This window comes from Rattus norvegicus, chromosome 14 (assembly GCF_036323735.1).
Source record: "Rattus norvegicus strain BN/NHsdMcwi chromosome 14, GRCr8, whole genome shotgun sequence".
NCBI lineage: Eukaryota > Metazoa > Chordata > Mammalia > Rodentia > Muridae > Rattus > Rattus norvegicus.
In genome coordinates this window covers 74969772-74990672 of record NC_086032.1, presented here as the reverse complement: position 1 = coordinate 74990672, position 20901 = coordinate 74969772, and the positions used below count along the sequence as shown (strand labels likewise).

Here is a 20901-nt window from a genome sequence, read left to right as displayed (position 1 = left end):
TAATCCTGCCAATCCATGAGCATGAAAGATCTTTCTATCGTCTGAGATTTTCTTCAATTTCTTTCTTCAGAGACTTGAAGTTCATGTCATATAGATCTTTTACTTGCTTGGTTATTGTCACACCGAGGTATTTTATATTATTTGTGACTATTGTAAATGGGGTCATTTGCCTATTTTCTTAGCCAGTTTATCCTTTGAGTAGAAGATAGCTACTGCTTTGTTTGGGTCAATTTTTTTCCATCCAGTTTGCTATAGTTGTTTATTAGCTGTAGGAGTTCACTCATGGATTTTTTTTCTTTGGTTCACTTATGTACACGATCATTTCATCTACAAATAGTGATATCTTGACTTCTTCCTTTTCCAATTTGTATCCCTTTGATTTCCATTTCTTGCCTAATTGCTCCAGCTAGAACTTTAATATTGAATAGATATAAGGAGAAAGTCACAGCACAACATGAACTTAGAAACAATATTAATCAATGAGTTTCTCTTTAACAATTGCACTAACTGTGTATGAGAACGTAACTTTTGAAAAAAAAAAAGAAAAAGAACCTGAGGACAAGCATTCCTAAGCTCCAGAATCCTATTTCAGTCATGTACTATGTTTAAATGATGCTTAGTGTAATGTTTCTTAATTCAAATTCTTTCATTAAACAGAGCAGAAGTAGGCAACTGATCTTACCTGTACTGATAGTTCTGACTCTGGAATGAGATCTCAGTGAGCTGCTTCCGTGAAACTCACTGTCCCAATGAGGCTTTACATGGGATCTCCAGCACTGCATCCTGACTTCCTTATGATTTACAGTGACTGAGGTCCCAATTGACAGCCACAAATGCAAACATACTTCATTAGCGGGGCAATTTCGGTGATGGTGAAAGTCAGATCAGCCTACTGGAACCACCTTTCAGAGTGACATTGTCACCCATCTGGTCAAGCAAATTAATATTCCCATCTGTACCGATGCTTTTGGCAGGAACAGTTAGTACTGAAGTCACATGACCCCTGAATTTATAAAACAAAATCACAAAAAATTTGTCTGTGTTTTGTGCCATCAGTCTATGAAAATGTTGCTTTTTTATCTTTCTGAATCCTCAGTCATTATAAACTTCCACTAGGACAACTTTGTCAAAAAGGGATGGAAATTCTTATGTTTGTCTTGGTCATATATGTCCTTTATTCCAGTAAGTTTCTTTGAAAAGCAGAGGTATACATTAGAACAATAATTATTTTCCAGAAATAATTTTGTTTTAACATTAAAATGACCAATACCTATGATTTAAGACACTTGTGGAAAGTACTATTGAGAAGAATCATGGTCTGGGGCAGGCTCCCCTCCAGTTCCCAATCGTTACTAATGCAGAGAATGCAGCTTTCCTGATAGCCTCCTTTCTGGATATGTGCAGGCTGTGGATCCCTTTCTCACATGAAAGATCATGTTATTCTTGCCTTCTCGGAAGCATTTTCAGCTAACATTGAGAAGATAATCGCTGTGTTTCACAACCCCATGCCTTATATGTATCTGGTTCCTGTTTTAAAATTCTGCTTAGTTGACTGTGATAGATCCTGAATGTTCTTAGCGTGCCTGTGAGATTGTCACATCTTGGAGACTTTACCCATTGTGTTTCTCTCTTGTTTGAGGCAAAATGATTTCTGGCAGATGTGTCCTTTTAAAGAAAATATTGGTCACTCTATTAAAGACAGAATAGCCTGTTGAAAAGCTTCTGAAATCCCACATGCCAGAGTAGAAGTGAAATTCAGGGACCTTTTTAACAAAGGGATCAACTCCACTATTCTATCTTAGCCAGAGGCTAATAAGGGAACTGTTAGTGGTGAACCAAAGAAACAATAAGAATTAGGAGGAAATAATTATTGGTCAATCCAGATCAATGTAAATATGTTCCCTTGGAATCATTTACATTGTTCCTATGTACAGAAGGAAAACTCCTGCTGTGAGGAAAATTATATATATATATATATATATAATTAAGTTACATATATAATTAAATAAATAAAATTATATATATAATTTTCCAGCATGTATTATTGGCTTTGTAAACATTAGGTTTTTTTTTGTTTCCTATAAAATGAACTTTATTTCTATTTGCTTAGACCTGAAAGCACTGGAATGTTGTGTTTTTACATGCATAACACCAGTGAGAAGAGGAGGGGTTGAATGAAGTCTTGTCTCTGACCTTAGAGTCTATTGTCTTTGGGTGAGGCACAAGTGCAAACATACTGGAAGATTATTTGGTGTAAGTGCTAAGGAGAGGGTCCTCGTGGTTATGTTTGAGGACTAGGTTTATATAATTAGTTTGAGCTAGAACAATTGAAAGGTGCTCGTTGGAGAGGTGTTAACAGACCTGTGCTTTGCACAAAGCTTATGAACAACAGGTGGTTTGAGAGAACAAGGTAGATCAAGATTTGGTGGTGGAAAAATTCAGTTTTCCACTTAAAATTCCACGAACGGACAGAATTTTATTGTGGTAGTTTTATATACCTAGTTTAAAGAGAAATAAAATTTAAAGGAAGGTAATTTGTTGGCCTGTGTCGGGAACTGCATTTGTAAGACAAATGTAGCAGTAAGGTTATATCATAATAGGCAATTTATATGCAACTGTAAATCCCCAGTTTTATTAAAAAAAATTACAGCAGATCTTAGGAGAGAATGACGCTCCAAGTTGAATTTTACTGCCTTGTTTTATGTAGAAAGTTTCTTCCTTCAATAAGGAAAGCCTTAGTGTCCAAACTTGACCTAAAGAGCAAGATTTTGTATCACAAATAATACCCAAGAAAAGAGACTAGAACTGATAATTCCATGTGGTGAAACACAAGGTGGCGATGGCTAACACTGTCTTTGTGCATGCTATATCTCAGGATATAACTTGTACTTGACACTTGCTCTAAGCACAGGAAGAATCACTGCAAAGAATGAATTGAAAATATTCTTTCCTTCATCAGCATCATGAGAAACTGAAACAGTGTCCCGTCAGCTCAGCGATGAGGCATGGGCTACTGAGCTCTTTGTCAATGTTCTTGCTTGTGATTCTCCTGCTAGAGTGCAGTGTCTGATGATCTGTCTTATGATCTGTCTGGGAATTGCAGATTGAAGACCTGTTTCACTGTGGTCCAACATACTCCCATCCCAAGCTTTGACATATGATACTTACCAAGTGTGGTGGGTGCAGGATTTCTTTGTTTTTTTTTTTTTTCATCTTTATTAACTTGGGTGTTTCTTATTTACATTTCGATTGTTATTCCCTTTCCCGGTTTCCTGGCCAACATCCCCCTAACCCCTCCCCCTCCCCTTCTCTATGGGTGTTCCCCTCACCATCCCCCCCATTACTGCCCTCACCCCAACAATCACATTCACTGGGGGTTCAGTCTTGGCAGGAACAAGGGCTTCCCTTTCCACTGGTGCTCTTACTAGGCTATTCATTGCTACTTATGAGGTTGGAGCCCAGGGTCAGTCCATGTATAGTCTTTGGGTAGTGGTTTAGTCCCTGGAAACTCTGCTTGGTTGGCATTGTTGTTCATATGGAGTCTCAAGCCCCTTCAAGCTCTTTCAGTCTTTTCTCTGATTCCTTCAACGGGTGTCCCATTCTCAGTTCAGTGGTTTGCTGCTGGCATTCGCCTGTGTATTTGCCATATTCTGGGTGTTTCTCTCAGGAGAGATCTACATCCGGTTTCTGTCAGCCTGCGTGCAGGATTTCAAACTATCATGACCAGAATGAATTAGAAGTCACGTGTAATTCTGTAACCAGTTATATTCATTAAGAACCTAATTGCATATGTGTGTGTATGTGTGTGTGTGTGTGTGTGTGTGTGTGTGTGTGTGTGTGTGTGGTGTGTGGTGTGTTTGTTTATGTGTACCCTTTAACCATGGCATGTATGTTGACGTCAGAGGGCACCATTTGGCAGTGGTTTATTTTCTCCTTCTACTAAGCAATTTCCAAGATGGGACTCAGGTTATCCAGCTTGGCTACAAATGCTTTACCCAACGAGCCATCTCACAAGCCTTATTTCAATATATTTTTGTGTGAACATCCATTCACAACTTCCTGGGATACAATATTAAGTATAAAGTTACCGTGAAGACTATATGATGGACTTTATATATGACTGCAGATGAGTTAGGTGGTCAATTGAGTATTAGCCAATTAATTCCAAATCTTACATTTATCTCACTATGAACTACCTACTCACACTATATCAGTTTGAAATATTAGCAATTACAATTATCAAGAATATTGATTATTTGTCTATCTTTGCAAATAAGATCTTTGATTTAGCACAGCTGTGTGTAAGATTTTAAAAATTAGATTATTGCTGATGATTATTATGACCAGCCAACACAATACTAAGAGTAATTAGTACCTAATATAAAACTACATGCTTAATGTTGAATGGAAATTTAAATGATTTTGTTTCTCATTTACTAGGCTTGACCATTTTTTTCTAAAATATTAACTTGTAAGAGATGTGTTACAGGATCCTGCTATATCAATTCCCTACCTTTGTCCACCACTGTGAAATTTCAACTGATATAAAAGAGTCCCCAAATAACACATTAGAGTGGGATGATGCAGTGGAAGGGTGAATAGTTCACTGCAAGAATATTCAGCTTGTGAATAAAGCAGAGTGAGCATTGTGATGTCATAGGACAAGAGGATTACACACAATAACTGTTCTGGATACACTGAATTAGGCACTGCTGGTATGTAACAAGGAGTCATGGGGCCTGCAAGTTCAGCCATTTCTTACTGGAGTTAAGAAGCATCAGTAGCGACTTTCATGAACTCATTGTTTTCAATGGCTGTGTAGTATTCCATTAGGTAAATTTACCACATTTTCTGTGTTCATTCCTCTGTTGAAGGACAAATGGGTTTGTTCCAGCTTCTGGCTATTATAAATAAGGCTGCTAGGAACAGAGTGTAGCATTTGTTTTTGTTTTTTTTTTTTTTAATTTATTTTTTTTTCCGGAGCTGGGGATCGAACCCAGGGCCTTGCACTTCCTAGGTAAGCGCTCTACCACTGAGCTAAATCCCCAGCCCCAAGCATTTGTTGTTGTTATAGGTTGGAGCATCTTTTGGGTATATGCCCAGGAGTGATATAGCTGAGTTCTCAGGTAGAACTATTTCTAATTTTGTGAGGAACCATCAGACTGATTTCTAGAGTGGTTGTACCAGCTTGCAATCCTACCAACAATACAGAAGTATTCCTCTTTCTCCACATCCTCTCCAGCAATGGAGAAGTGTTCCTCTTTCCTCACATCCTCGCCAGCATCTGCTGTCATGTAAGATGTTTATCTCAGTCAGTCTGTCTGATGTATGGATGGAACTAGAAACTATCATCCTGAAAGAGTTAACACAGTCACAAAAGAACACACAGGCTATGTTCTCACTGATAAGTGGATATTAGGAAAAAAGCTATGTATACCCATGATACAACTTACAGAACATCTGAAGCTCAAGAAGAAGGAAGACCAAAGTGCGGATGTCTCAGTCCTACTTAGAATGGGGAACAAAATATTATGGGAGGTAGAGGGTGGGAGGACTTTGGAGGAAGAGAGGAATGGCAAGGAAAATGGGGAGCAGGATAAGATGTGGGAGAACACAGAAGGACGACAGAGGGTTAGGAAATTGAACAGAGGTATGTTGCTATGGGGGATGGGGAACTGGGGGATAGCCAACAGAAACTCCCAGATATCAGGGAAGCAAGAAGCTCCTAGTACCCAACTGGGATGACATTAGCTGAAATAACCAACAAAGCAGAAGGAGAAGTTGTAGAAATCATATCCAAAGGTTAGACATGGCCCGCAGTTGAGGGATGGGGCCAGCTACCCGTCTCAAAAGTTTAACCCAGAATTGCTCCTGTCTAAAGGAAATACAGGGACAAAGAGTGGAGCAGAAACTGATGGAAAGACCATCCAGAGACTGTCTCACCTGGGGATCCAACCCATATGCAGCCACCAAACCCAGATACTATTGCTGATGCCAAGAAATGCTTGTTGAGAGGAGCCGAATATGGTTGTCTCCCAAGAGGCTCTGCCAGAACCTTACTGATACAGAGTTGGATGTTTTCAGCCAACCATTGGACTGAGCAGGAGGACACCAATGGATGAGATAGGGAAGGACTGAAGGAGCTGAAAGGTTTTGCAACTCCATAAGAAGAACAACAATATCAACCAACCAGACCCTTCAGATCTCCCAGGGACTAAACCACCAACCAAAGAGTACACATGGAGGGACCCATGGCTCTAGCTGCTTATGTAACAGAGAATGGCATTGTTGGACATCACTGGGAAGTCTTTATACTCCAGTGAAGGTAATGCCAGGGCAGAGATGCTGGGATTGGGGAGGGGAGCACCCTCCTAGAAGTGGGGGGGAGAGGATGGAATAGGGGATTTCTGGAGGGGAAACTTTCAAAGGGGATAGCCTTTCAAATGTAAATAAATAAAATATCCAATTAAAAATGCACTGAAATGTTAAGGGTTCCCCAGAGGCCAGAATTCTTCTAGAGACCATTCTCCCCTTTTCCTATAACTCCATGTTGGACACAACTATGGAATAGTTCCTAGCAATGAATTAATCTCCAACCCCCTTTCGTCTCCTTCCTCAACACAGCCAAGGAGAAGTAGTTAAGCATTTGTAGCAGGGGATATAGATGTTCATGAAAGCTTTAGGAAGCAGGCAGTTGTATTTATATGAATTATTTTGAAGCAGAATTCTGAGAAATTATGAAATTCCTAGAAACATTGCATAGAGCAAAAAGATCATGGGAAGCTGAAGGCATAAAATCAGTTATATTTTTCTTTCTAATACACTTCCAAGTAGTTCATCTCCAGATGGTTCATCCGTACGAATGACAACATTCTAAGGTAGGAAGGATGGAGGATTTTCAATAACTAAGCTTGTACACAGCTTTCCATCTCTGCTGAGATATCTGTTCCATAGAGCTGCATAAAGCTGCACTGCCCAAGTGATATTTGCCCAGTTCATATCTCACTGTAAAAGGAGGTACAGGTTAGAGGATAAGAGATGACACAGTGAGCTCAAGTTATTGTTAAGAGCAACTTCATGGCAGGGCATGGTACTGAGAGGATATTGTTTCTAAAATGGAGGAGAAGAGATGTAACAAAAAGGTGTGTGTCTCTCACATTCTACCATCTGTCAGTGGAGGAATGGATGCACGCTCAAGTTTTCCAACTTCTTGTAAGAGAGTGTTTAGATAGTGTCATTAAAATATGTCTGAGTAAGCCAATAATCAACTTTACTCATGTCATGAACATTTGATGAGCTCAAACTATTGTTGCAGAAGTCTCCTAAGCATTACAGATAGAAGTCTTCTCTGTGTATTCATGATGTTGGTGAAATTCATACTTATGAAGAAAATAACTAGGAACAATGGTATTTAAACCAAATGCAAAAATGCAAAACAAACAAAAGGTAGGCAGTCAGGCAGGAAAACTGTTGCTTTCAGACAGGCACTCACACACACAGACAGACACATGCTCACACAAACATATATCAGAGACATTCTACTGACCATTCTGATAAGTTAATACCACATACATCACTTCAAAGATATTTTCAGTACATATAATGTTTTATTCATTTTTCTGAAAATTTCATAAATATATACATTGTAATTTGATCATATTCCCTACCCACACAAACATCTTCAAAGATTCCAAATCCCACACCCTCCAAACTTGAAATTAGACAGTTAACATTACAACCCTGAAAAAGAATGGGCTCAAGAGCTCTCTTTACTAGCTGAGGAGCTATTGATCATTGGTAGCTCCTGAGGAAGGGAGAGTCAGACTTTCTTCAGGGTTGTGGTTCCTTCTACCTCAATAACTTCAAGTGGATGACCCTGAACTCATGCATATATATGCAACCACATATACATAGCATAAATTTAACTCAGTAGATTATTTTTATAGATATCTTTAAAAATATTTATTTATTCATTGTATTTCGTGGGAATACATATCATAATTGACACCTGTATCATTTCTATCACATCTACAACATATGAATAGTGCTTATCATCAAAGTACACATATTATTTGATTTCATCTGAAGAGGTTAAAATCAATAGAACTCAACTTGCTGAATATTGTCACCTACTTAAACATGTTTTCTTTTATTAACTGATCTTGTTCTTTAATATTTCATAAATGTATGAAAACATTCTGTTTACTTCCAGTTTCCTCTTATCTTCTTCCCATACCTGTGGCCCACCCCTCTCTACTACCTTTCCTGGATTTATGACCTCTAGTTTTGTGACCCGGAGCTTTGTGTGATCAACAGTGAGTACATAGTAGAAGCCAGTGACCATCAACCACACCCCTCAGATATAGCAAGAATATGTAATAGTTCAGTGATGAAGATATAGTCACAAGATCCCTCACTTCCATCTATACCTGACTGGTGACAGGCTTATTATTGAACAGATGCAGTGCATGTATCCACAGCTAGAAGAGAGTGGTCATTGCAATGGCATTGTCTTTTTCAGAAGATAGCCTCTCACAGCCTTTCTATCTACTGTAACTTGCATTCTTTCCTCTCCTCTTTCACTTTGTTCCATGAGATTCTGAGGGAACAGTCTAAATGACTGCTTTAGGGGTGAATACCGAGCTGTCACTTATCCTGAACAATGTGTTTACCTATGAGTACATTAGTCACCATTCACTGGAAAGTGAGACTTCTTTGAATAAGGCAACATTAAACATTTGTTTGAGGGTATAAATGTTAATATTTATAAGGTAATTTGACATTATGGCAATTTAGCTAGTCAAAAGCATAGTATACATTTTCTCATTGAAGCCTATGTTTTCCCCTAGCCATGGGATTTTGATCAGGTCTATAGACCAAGAGATAGCTTTTTCCCCTGTGGTGTAATACTCAAATCTAAGAAGGGCGTTCCATTACCCTCATAAAAATAGTTTCACTATTTTATCTACTGGGCATTCTTTGCCTGACAAGTTAGTGCTATAGTTGGATTCATAGTTGGGTATGATTACTAGTACCCCTGTACCCAGCTACCTGCATAGAACCTGTGTTATTCATAATTTATGTGAGTGATAAACATCATGACAGAAAGTGGGAATGAAGGGATTTGTTTCATCTTACAACTCTCAGGTCATACTCCATGACTGAGAAAAGTCAAAAAGTCATGTAAGGAAGCTGGACACTGGACCTTGAGCAGAAACCACAAAGGACCTATGCTTACTTCCTTGTTTCTCACCTATTATTTAGCCTGATTTCTTATAAGTCAAGACTATCTACCCAAGTTTGGATCACCTACAATAATAGACTGGTTTCCCTGTCAATATTTAATGAAGAAAGTGTTCAACAGACACACTTACAGTCCAATCTTTTCCCATTTGAGAGTGCCTCCTCCCAAATGTCTGTAACTTGGTTCAAGTTGAAATAAAATTAACTAGGAGAGAATGTATTGGGATTAAGAAAACCAGCAGGGTGAAAGATCACAGCTCAGTTACAGCTTGATTTTTCTCTACCATTTATGATATATCTTCTGTAAATGGGGCAACCCAGAAAAATAGCAAAAGTCCATATGGTTCTTGGTATCCTCAGAGAATTTTCTGACTAGTCACTCACTAAGGAAGTAGTTCACCACCCTCACTGGGGTTTTCTTCTACAGATTTTAGTAGTAGTATTTTCAGCCCTACAGGCATTTTCGTTCCTTTCTACATATATACCATTTATACTTTAGTTGGTCACATAGTAGGTTTCTATATGACTTTCTTTGAAATCAAGCCCCCCTCCACTCTTGGCTGATATTTTCCCTATTCCTCACACCTTCCTGCTTAAATCTTGGTATCTCTAATATTTCTCTGCTCTGCCTTCATAGAACCTAAGTTCTACTCCCATTTATCCATAAGCCATTCCCTACCCAATGGTCTCTTTCAAGTTTCCTGGCTTCTACAAGAACTCCATGCTAAACACATAATATCAAATTATATCTAACATTTCAGCCCTTCTCCTTATCCTTTTGTCTATTAACAGGGGCAAATACCTTGTGTTACATTTTATAACATAAAAGTGGATGTGTAGTATTGGTGCAACCCAAAATCTGGAGGATTCTGTGGTTTCAGTTGTTGCTCACTAATTCGCTCATACAGAACTTCACTTGGAACAATCTTCTACAGGCATCTATAGAATAGGCATGGGAGAAGAAAACTTGCTTTCTTTGCCTACTTTCTCTCACTTTTACTGGCAAGTCTATCGATTCCTTAGCATTAGTGCCTGTTTCTTTGGAATCCTTACATATGTCGAACCAGTTAAGGCATTCATTTTCATGAACTGAACAACTATTAGGTTCTTGGACCTCCTGTACATAGACAGTTACTGTTCATTGTTGAGTCGGATGAACTATAGCCTGTAAGCCATTCTAATAAATTCTCTCTCTCTCTCTCTCTCTCTCTCTCTCTCTCTCTCTCTCTCTCTCTCTCTGTCTCTCTCTCTCCCCCTCCCTGTGTGTGTGTGTCTGTCTGTCTGTCTGTGTTTATTAAAAGGATCCAGCCAAGTTAATCTGGTTCAATCCCCTTGGCAAACCTTCTACATCTCTCCACCACAGAGACAAGACCTGATGAAATCAAAACCCTTTTAAATAAAGAACAAGGCTATAAAGTTAATATAGAAATACAGAGTAAATTCTTAGGCAAATGGATGGAACTAGAAAACATCATCCTGAATGAGATAACCCAATCACAAAAGAACAAACATGGTATGCATTCACAGATAAGTGAATATTAGCCCAAAAGCTCGGTATACCCAAGATACAATTCACAAACCTCATGAAACTCAAGAAGAAGGAAGACCAAAATGTGGATGCTTCAGTCCTTCATAGAATGGGGAAAAATACTCACAGGATGAAATATAGAAACAAAGTGTGGAGCAGAGACTGAAAGAAAGGACATCCAGGGACTGCCCCACCTAGAAATCCATTCCATATTCAGCCACCAAACCCAGACGATATTGTAGAAGCCAGGAAATGCATGCTGACAGATGCCTGATATAGCTGTCACCTGAGAGGCTCCGCCAGAGCCTGATAAATACAGAGGCAGATGCTTACAGCCAAACATGAACTTAGGATGGGAATCCCCAATGGAGCAGTTAGAGAAAGGACTGAAAGAGCTGAAGGGGGTTTGCAATCCCATTACAAGAACAATAATACCAACCAGCCAGACTTGCCTCCCAAAGTTTCCAGGGACTAAACCACCATCTAAAGAGTACACAGGGATGGACCCATGGCTCCAGCTGTATATATAGCAGAGGATGGCTTTGTTGGGCATTCATGGGAGGATAGGTCCTTTGTCCTGTGAAGACTTGGTGCCCCACTGTAGGGGAATGTCAGGGCACGGAGGCGGGATGGAATGTGTGGGTAGGAGAGCATCCTGATAGAAGCATCAAGATGGGGATTGGATAGCAGGTCTCTGGAGGGGAAACCTTGAAAAGGGAAAACATTTGAAAAGTAAATAAAAATATACAATAAAAGAAGAAAAAGGAAAAAAACAGAAATTCAGAGTATGAAAGACTAAAAACAAGGATTCAGAGAGATCCTATGGAAGGCATAAGGAGGAAAGGGAAGAATGAAGAGGGAGTCAGAGACAGATAGACAGACAGAGAGACCAAGAGAGATAGATTGAGAGATGCTTTTCATTTTTAGCTGGTGAGTCCTGACTACGACTGGAAAGAAGGCTTGAAGGAGAGCAGAGGAGCAGTAGACTTGCTTTCAGTCATCTGAAGAAGACCAATTCAAGTTAATTTATACACACAAGAGTAAAGATGAGAGAGACAAAGCTCCTCTACCCTAAAAGTAAACCTAGTGTTCTACTGAGTTTCATATTTTACAATATGCTACAAGAAGACACAGTGAAGCATGGATTAGTTTTGCCCGAATAAACAACAGCAGTAAGTTAGACAACAGGAGAAAGATGGGTTTGAGGTGAGGTAGAAAGGGCTTCACACAGTTTTCTGGTTTTGGTGTGTGGGAATAAACAACAGCACACTTCAGGAAAAAGTGGAGCATATAATTTGCAAATAGAAAAGGAAGATAAATCATTTGAAATGTTGGGTCTGTTGTGAGGAGAGAGCCATCACACTTTGAGAAACATTTCCTGAGGCTGCAATTTAACAGAACTGCAGAGATGAATGTGCAAGGGGATCCATCTCTGTTTTGTTAATCAAAGCAATGGAAGGAAACTAAATGTTCATCGATACCAGATACATTATACAAAGGGTGGTGATTCATGACCCAAGACACTCTGCCGCCTGTGCAAAATTCAATGCATATTTGTGTTTTTGCACCCACTTGGAAAGATGCCCATAAAATATTTTTGACTAGAAAAGCAACAGAATTATATTCTCTATAATTTTAAATAAATTCTGTGTTCTTAAAAGTGGAAAAAGACAAAGAGGACAAGCATTTTCTAGGAAGAGATGTCAATAGATTTTAGAAGATAAGTACCCAGGTTGGATGCGCCACAAACTTAAAATCCATTGTTGATGCTTTGCAAGGAGTTCAACTTTTGACAACTGATAATTATGCATCCACACAGATACTCATGTTTTGCTTGTATTGGTATAGATTCGATTATGCTCCCCCAACCTGAGACATAGTCATACACTTGAATCGCTTATGTTTGAATCCTAATCAGAGTGATAGGGAATTTGGAGATTTTTTCTTACAGGATGTCATGAAGCCCACAGAATGGAGCCTTTATCCTTGTGTGAACAGATGATTCGGTGCTATCTTCTCTACCCTCTCATGTGCATACAACACTAGAAGAAAGCAATCTCCTGCAAGGTAACTGGGGAAGGTGGTTAAAGGTTTGCTGAGCCTGCTTCCCCCTTCATCTATGACATCTCAGCTCCAAAGCTAATTAAAATAAACCAATGCTGTATCAGCTCCCTGTTCTGCCATTTTCTTAGGGTAAGCCAAGCTGACTAAGACATGTAAACACATATTCGTTGTAGTATACTATGGTATAGCTGTGAAGCAAACCTGGCATTCAAATGTTTCATCTCTTAGTCCCCAAATGGTGATCCTCTTTGAAAGATTGAGGAAATCCCTAGAAAAGGAAGCTTGACTTGAGGAGCTGTGTTCCCAAGGAGAAGGCTTTGAGGATTATCATAGTCTAATCTCTCTTGGTAACCTAGCCCTTCACTCTACAACCCCAAATAAAGCCATTCTCCTTTAAGTTGCTTTTTGCCAGGAATTTAGTGACAGCAAAACCAAAAGTAGCCAACATGTCATATAAAAATTATCCCCAGTATCTTAACATAATCAAATATTAGCTCACTGTTTTTGTAGGTCAGTGACTTACAAAATGCTGAGCTGGATGCTTTTCTGTCAAGACAGGTTTTTACTTGGGTAATAGTTGATACAGCATTTTCAGGGCCTCCACCATGATACCACTCTGAATATAGCTGGCTCTTGGCTCTGGAGGCTTCAGTTCCTTACCAGACCAACAGCTCTCTCCAAAACACAGCTCCTCTCATCAGAATGTCTATTTTCTTTCTACCTTTAGTCTTGTTTCTTATTATCTTTTTCTGTGGAACACTCTCCCTTAAAGAACTACAAGAACTTGAACACCTACAACTTTATTTGAGATAGGTATCAAAGATATAGAATTGTGGTTTCATATGTACAACCACAAAACACATGAAGCTCAAGAAGAAGGATGACCAAAGTCCTTCTTAAAGGGAGAGGGGACAAAATATTCATAGGAGGGGATATGGAGACAAAGTTTGAAGCAGAGATTGAAGGAATGGCCATTCAGAGACTGCTCCACCTGGGGATCCAGTCCATATACATACAGCCACCAAACGCAGACAATATTGATGATGTCAAGAAGTGCATGCTGACAGGAGCCTGATATATCTGTCTCCTGAGAGCCTTAGCCAGAGCATGACAAATACAGAGGAAAATGCTCACAGTCAACCATCAAACTGAGAACGGGGTCCCCAGTGGAGAAATTAGAATAAGGATTGATGGAGCTGAAGGGGCTTGCAACCCATAAAAACAACAATACCAACCAACCAGAGCTCCCCAGGGACTAAACCACTACCCAAAAACTACACATGGACAGACTCATGGCTCCAACTGCATATGTAGCAGAAGATGACCTAGTTGGGCACCAGTGTGGGGAGAAGGCCTTGGTCTTGCTAAAGCTCGAACCCCCAGTGTAGGGGAATGTTGGGGTGGGAAGGTGGGGAAGGGGTAGGTGGATGGGTGAAGGAACACCCTCCTTGAAGCAGGGGAGAGTGGATGATATGGTGTATGAGCAGGAAACTGGGAAAGGTGATCACACTTGAAATGTAAATAAAAAAATATTCAGTAAAAATAGGTACATACTGAATTAATCAAAGCCAGTCGATAAACATGTCTGCCTTCGCATATTTAACATTTACCTTTCTTTTCCATTATTTTGCTTTTGTTTATTTATTAGTTCACTTGATAACTGAATCCGTTGGATTTTCTCTTATGATTTCAAGTACGAAATTATATTTGGTGACCACTATCTCTTCATTTGTCCCTGTCTTTAGCTTGGGGCAACCCTTATTGTACTCTACTTGTAAAAGGGCAAAACTATTTTATTACATTCCTAAAAGAAGTTCTAGCAGTATTTGTTTTTCCATGTCTTGTTTATCTTACTTCAATGTCTAGTATGTTCATTTATTTCACATATTTCAGCATTTCCTGAAGAATGATGAGTGTAGCTAATTCATAATGACTTTTTTTATAAGGCTCTATCATCTCTGATGCTAAACATTGATAGAATATGTCATTTTTAACTTATGCTGTAATTTGTAATAGTTAAATTTGGAATATTTTATATTTATGTCCCTTTTGTTCGTGTTTATGTAGCAGGGTCTCATTATCCCATGGTGACCTCAAACTCACTGTGCAGCTAAGAATGAGTTGACATTCTTGCCCTTGTTTCTCATATATTAGGTTCTGGATGCCTGATGCCATACATGACTAATTCACAGATTTGGTTTCTTTTTTCCTCATTTTATGACTTCCAATGAATTTCAGCTACCATCCTAAATAGCAGCCATTCTGTAGTTCACAGCTAATGCTGGCATCTGAGCTCTTCGGGCCCACTCATCTCTTTCTTGTTAATCAGAGCAACTGTATTTATTCCTCTGCCTGTTGTTAATGATTATGAACAATTTATCTATTTCACAACTTCTAATTGTAATATTATTTTCTTCATAGTAATCAGTAGAAAATAAACAATGTATGTACTTGAGAAAGACTAATTTTATTCTGGGCATGTAACTCTACAGGTAGAATGCAGACCTAATATGAATGAAGCACTAGGGAAATCCTAAGTATAGCATACATAGGGTGTGGCAGTGTATATACCTGTAATCTCAGCACGCTTGACAGAGAGGCAATATGTCACGACTTTAATATTATCCTCAGCTACATATTGACTATCCTAAAATAAACAGGTACCTATTTCATAAACAAATAAATTTAAGTATATGTAATATATAATTATTAAAATAATAACCATACATACTTTCATGCCATTACAGAAACAACAATACGAATGAAAAGATAAATGCTCTAATATGAAAGAATCTTTCTTATCAAAGAGCAGATTGCTAATATGTAACAGACCTACAACATATATATGGATGTCTATATATATATTTCATAATTTATTGAAGTCTACCTTGGTAATAATTGTAGAAAATACAAATTAATTAAATATTCCAGAATTTGAAATAGATGTATGACAGTTTAACATTAAGTTAGATTCATACATATGAGTAATATTCTTTCCAAACAGGATTATCTCCTATAAAAATTATCTTAGCAGCATGGGTTCTATGATATTTTTTGATCATTACAAACTATAGAAAATCATTAAGCATCAAACAAAGTAAATAAATCAAACAGTTATAAGGACATGAGTCACTGCAATAAGCCAAAGGTCAAAAAGAAAATAAAGAGGGATAAATAAATGTAGAAGGGAAAACCACTGGTATAGTATCCAGATATCTTTAGGAATAGCCAGGAAACAATTCTGAGGTCCTTGAATTAAGTTGGGAGTTAGTAAGAAGGACAAGTGGTTTTGGTGGATGTCTACATTTTAAGTCTTACTGAAGAAAAGGAAATGAGGGGGATGAATATGATCAGATTTCTTTACATGCATGTATGGAAATCTTAGATGCTAACCTCTTGCTTAACATGATTAGTGTAGTATTAAACAAATTAGGGACTGGACAGATGTCTTGGTAGTTAACAATACTCGCTGCTCTTCCAGATGACCTTGGTTTGATTCCCAGCACCCACGCAACAGCTTAAAGCCACTTGCAACTCAGGTTGTATAAGAACTGATTCCTTTTTCTCTACTCCATAGACATAAGTACACAAGTGTTGCATAGATACACACACATATAAGGAAAACACGCATGAAAAATAAAATTTAAAATAATTTTAAAAGCCAAGTATATTTTACAAGTAAGAAAGAAAAATCATTAAAAATATCCCTTCAGTGGGCTCATAAAAAGTACTAAATGAAACTATAATTATTAAAGCAACAATACAGCAAATTAAACATAGCAGCTGGAATAATGTGTGCTGAGTACATGGCAATATGTGTAAACTGAGAAATTCTTGAAATTAAGAATTAATAGAACTGTCAAAAGACAAGTACGTTTTCACATTTTTAGTAACAATGTAAAAATAAAACCTATCAAGTGCGAAGAGACAATGGCAAGATATATAGAGCAATATTTCTCAGCTAGCAAGAAAACACCAGCAAGTTAACATGGGACATATTTATAGCAACAAATATGAATGAACTATAGAAAAGTGTAATCCCAAGTATGTGTTCCGAAGAGTATGAAACTGATGGACTAGAGATGAGAACAAATAATGTCAGTCCATCTCAGGAAATCACAAAACCCAGGAAGACAAATGATATATTAATTACTGAGACAAAGGGGGATTTTTAAATTGCTCTTAAATCAAATATAGATAACTTCATGATAAGTTGCATATACCAAAAAGACACAAAGACAAACGTAAATGCGATTATTGTTATACTGGAAAAAATGTTTCATATGTAAGCAGCAAAGAGTCGAGATAGGTTAATGTAGGTCACCAGACAGAAGTGAAATTAAAAAGTGAAATCAAACAAAGGAGAAAGGAGTTGTTACTAAGATTGGGATCTGCCTTAAATGCTCAGGGAAGCTCACTGTGTCTAAACACAGCCCTAACTGCTATGTAACCAACCACCTATGGACTGCAGTAAACCTCCCAGCTGATTTAACTAGCCAGAACATGAGAGCAAAGATAAGCTCAATGGTATTTAAATTGCTTCAGAGCTTTTCATGAATCATGTGCTGCTTAATACTGACTCTCAACACATAAAAGGTAAACAGGGATTTCTCAATTTACTGAACGGATAAATCTCATTTTTTTGTACCAATTATACTGTGCTTGGCCTAGTTCTAGGTGCTGGGTTTCAGCAGAAAATATAAATAAGCACAATCTGACATTTACTGTAGTTAGTGGGAATAGTTAAACAAAATTAATTAAATGTAAATAATTTGATCTACAAATTATGATTTCAGGAAGCAGTTTTTAATGTAATGTTTTAAGTGATATGTCATCATTATATTATTTAGAAATGTAAAAATTGATTTAAAGTTAAATGTTTAAATAAAGCCAAAATAATGTCTCAGAAAAATATAATTATAATGGTAGAGATTAAAATGGCCCTGTGCCAAATTCCCTCTTTATTATTGATTAAATATAGGATAATAGTTATTATTGGAATATAATTATTCTTAGTGGTATCATTATTCTTGGCTTGTAACCAACCTGCATAAGGAATATGAGAAGGCAGTCGAATTAAGATCCTGAGTAAAAAATGTCCACTATTAGTGATCCTATGTTTGAACATGAGCAAGCATTGGTAAGTGTAAGAAATCTATGATAAGTATCAAAGTGGATGGAAGGAATTAAAATTACCATGACAGACAGGGAAAAATATTGAGGTAAGTTAGGGAGATTATAGAATACTCATTAAATGGACCTGGATAGGAGCACTAAGAAGTACAGTTGTTTAGATGTGAAAATAAATATAATTTACATCAGCCAAGCTTTCCAGATATATGAAACGTCTATTATGAATACATTGAAATCTCTTCTCATTTTAGTTAATGATCATTTTGAACTTCTTTCATTTTAATAAAAAATGAATGGACTGTGTATACCCTGAAAGATACAAATAGAGAATATTTAGAGTGAGTGACAACAAGCCTTAGAAGCTTCAAAACTGTTAGAAAGCCATTTTAATTAAGTCAAGACACACAAAACAAAAGAGTTATTGTGATGGTTTGAATATGCTTGGCCCAGACAGTGGCTCTATTAGGAAGTGTGGCCATGTTGTAGTAGATATGAAGAACTCCTTTGAGGTTATAGTTTCTGTCCAGATATTGATTCTGCACATATACTCTGATCTACTGCCAGATACAGAAGGCTATTTAGGGTAACTACATGGTAATTAACACAAGTAGTGAGAATCTTCTGGGAGCCCATAAGTGCATCATATTAAATAAACCAGTGTTTATTTAAATATAAGGAAAAATATTATGTACCAGTTTCAGCTACAAAGGAACAACCAAGGTCTAATATATTTTGTTTTGTTAATTATTATAATTTTGTATATATTCATAGTTATATTTTTGATTTTTCCAACATATGGACTTATATTAAGTTGACATAAAATAAACTGAAATGAAAAGTCCAGTCATCTTCATGAGAAGCAAAGTTGTAATTGTTAAAAAGCCTCAAAGGACAGGAATATTCTCTGCTTAGATGGTAGTTCCAATTTCCAAGGTCCTGTCAACCTACAGACCTACATCTCGATGAGGGACTATTACGATATGGCCTTTTTGAGGCTGGTAGATACTGAGCTGCAAAGCACTTTGGGAAACCTGAGGCACATGCTGCTACTTTCTTCTGTCCCTATGCTACAAGAAAAAGAAAAAATAAAAACTTCTCAGCCCAATGAGATGCTGGTTATTTAATAAGTGTTATTTTTCAAGGAATATCCAGTAAACCAAAATGACTTTTTAATAAGATAGTCCTGGCTGGTAGAAAATTATGTATTTAGGGGACTTTTTTAGAACACAAATTTACTGTGCCCAATAGAGCAGAATAGCACTTATGATTTGCATTCTCTGTATGGAAAATATACATTTGCACAAATGAATGTTTACAAGGACAGGATGAAAATGAATCTTAGCTACATATTTTTCATTATACAGTCACTTTCTCCCATGGCCCACAAATCTGGCTATGGGGAAAAATAGCTCCTTTAACTGGATCTACTACATACAATTAGAAATTGGTGAAACGAATATTTTTTTCATCCTGTAAAATACAATTTCTTTTGCCAAATGTAGTGTGAAAAATTAAAGGAAATTGGTATGAGGGAATTTTTTGTTGCATTTTATGCAACAACATTTCAATTATTAATGTAGGTGACTTGCATACCCAAGTATTACACACACACACACACACACACACACACACACACACACACACACACACACACACGGTTGTGAACAAGCAGTAGCCCTTCAGGAGATGTGATTATGTCTGGAGCACAGCTGCACCATGGGAAAAATCTAAAGGAATTTGGTAATTATCTTGTTAACTGTCACAGTACTGTTTAGTATCTTTGGGAAATAAATAAGATACTGCTGAGTGATGGGTGTGGTCTTTCTATATTCTTGAGTCCAGGAAAGGAGCCCTACTGAGTTCATTAACAAATACTTAAGCTGGAAGACCTATGCTTTGCTGATGTTGACTGTGAGAATGACGGAATGAAGAATGAGCGAGGACAACACCAGATGCTTCATTCAACAGGTTCTCCTGAAGAGAGACCCCTGACCATGATCTGACCACAATGTTTCTCAGACATCCCCCTGATGTATGGGCGACTTTTCATCAGACAGTGCTTATAATGAGAAGACGAGGACCTTAAGCATCTAATATTTTCTGAAATATCCTTAGTCTATGAAAAGCAAAAAACCAGGCACATTAAACAAGAAAGCAAAAAAGCTATAAATTTAGTTTTTTTAAAATAAATTACTGCTTGGTATTCTTGAGAATTCCTACCAATGTGTTTATTATCATCTATTATTGTTAACTTTTGAGCAATAACCAGCAGATCTAATTTTATAGAAAAACTCATTGTCTGTAGTGTGGCTTATTGCCTATAAAATTAAACCAACATTTACTTGAACAGTCTTACAGTATCTAAGTCCTCTCAGATGTTTCCGATAATAAATGAGGAGATTGAATTCTCAGAAAATCAAAGTGTATACTTACACTTGTTTGTGTGCAGTGTAATGAAAGGGCTGCCCTCCTATTGTGGTGAACATTGAAGATTTAGAGTTCTCTCAGTGTGATTTTCTATTATATATTAATATTCATATCATATCTGGAATTACCAAGTAAACACATTTTGTGTAATGTTCTCACCAAAACAGATCTAAAATTGACAAAAAGAAAATAATCAAAACAATCCACTTACCTAAAGTAGAATCTTGTTAAGAAAAAAAGATGAAAACCAATGAATGAACTCTAGGTTTTATTATTATTATTATTATTATTATTATTATTATTATTATTATATTATTATTATTATTAATATATGGATTGAAATCTGGATCCCATGAGGTGTGTGGACTACTAGAAAACTCCCAGAAGATCTATTCCAGGGCCAGAGTCCCATCCACCATCTTTGAAGTACAATTCACTTTTCCCTGAAACACAGATGGGGTTCAGTGAAGGCTTTCCCTTACTCTTTGACAAGTAAGAGTTTATTT

The 20901-nt window shown here is 37.3% G+C and overlaps 1 long non-coding RNA gene across 5 annotated transcripts; it reads left to right on the top strand.

The window, feature by feature from the left end:
• Positions 1-4685: 4685 nt before the first annotated feature.
• Positions 4686-20181, top strand: LOC120096628 (uncharacterized). Of its 5 annotated transcripts, none has more exons than XR_005493317.2 (3): positions 4686-4833; positions 12723-12838; positions 19811-20181. It is a non-coding gene; the product is annotated as an uncharacterized LOC120096628 (long non-coding RNA). The 5 variants fall into 5 exon arrangements; XR_010057556.1 differs by having other exon boundaries at positions 4704-5017; XR_010057553.1 differs by adding an exon at positions 5882-6325 and having other exon boundaries at positions 4704-5017; positions 10545-20181.
• Positions 20182-20901: the final 720 nt, after the last annotated feature.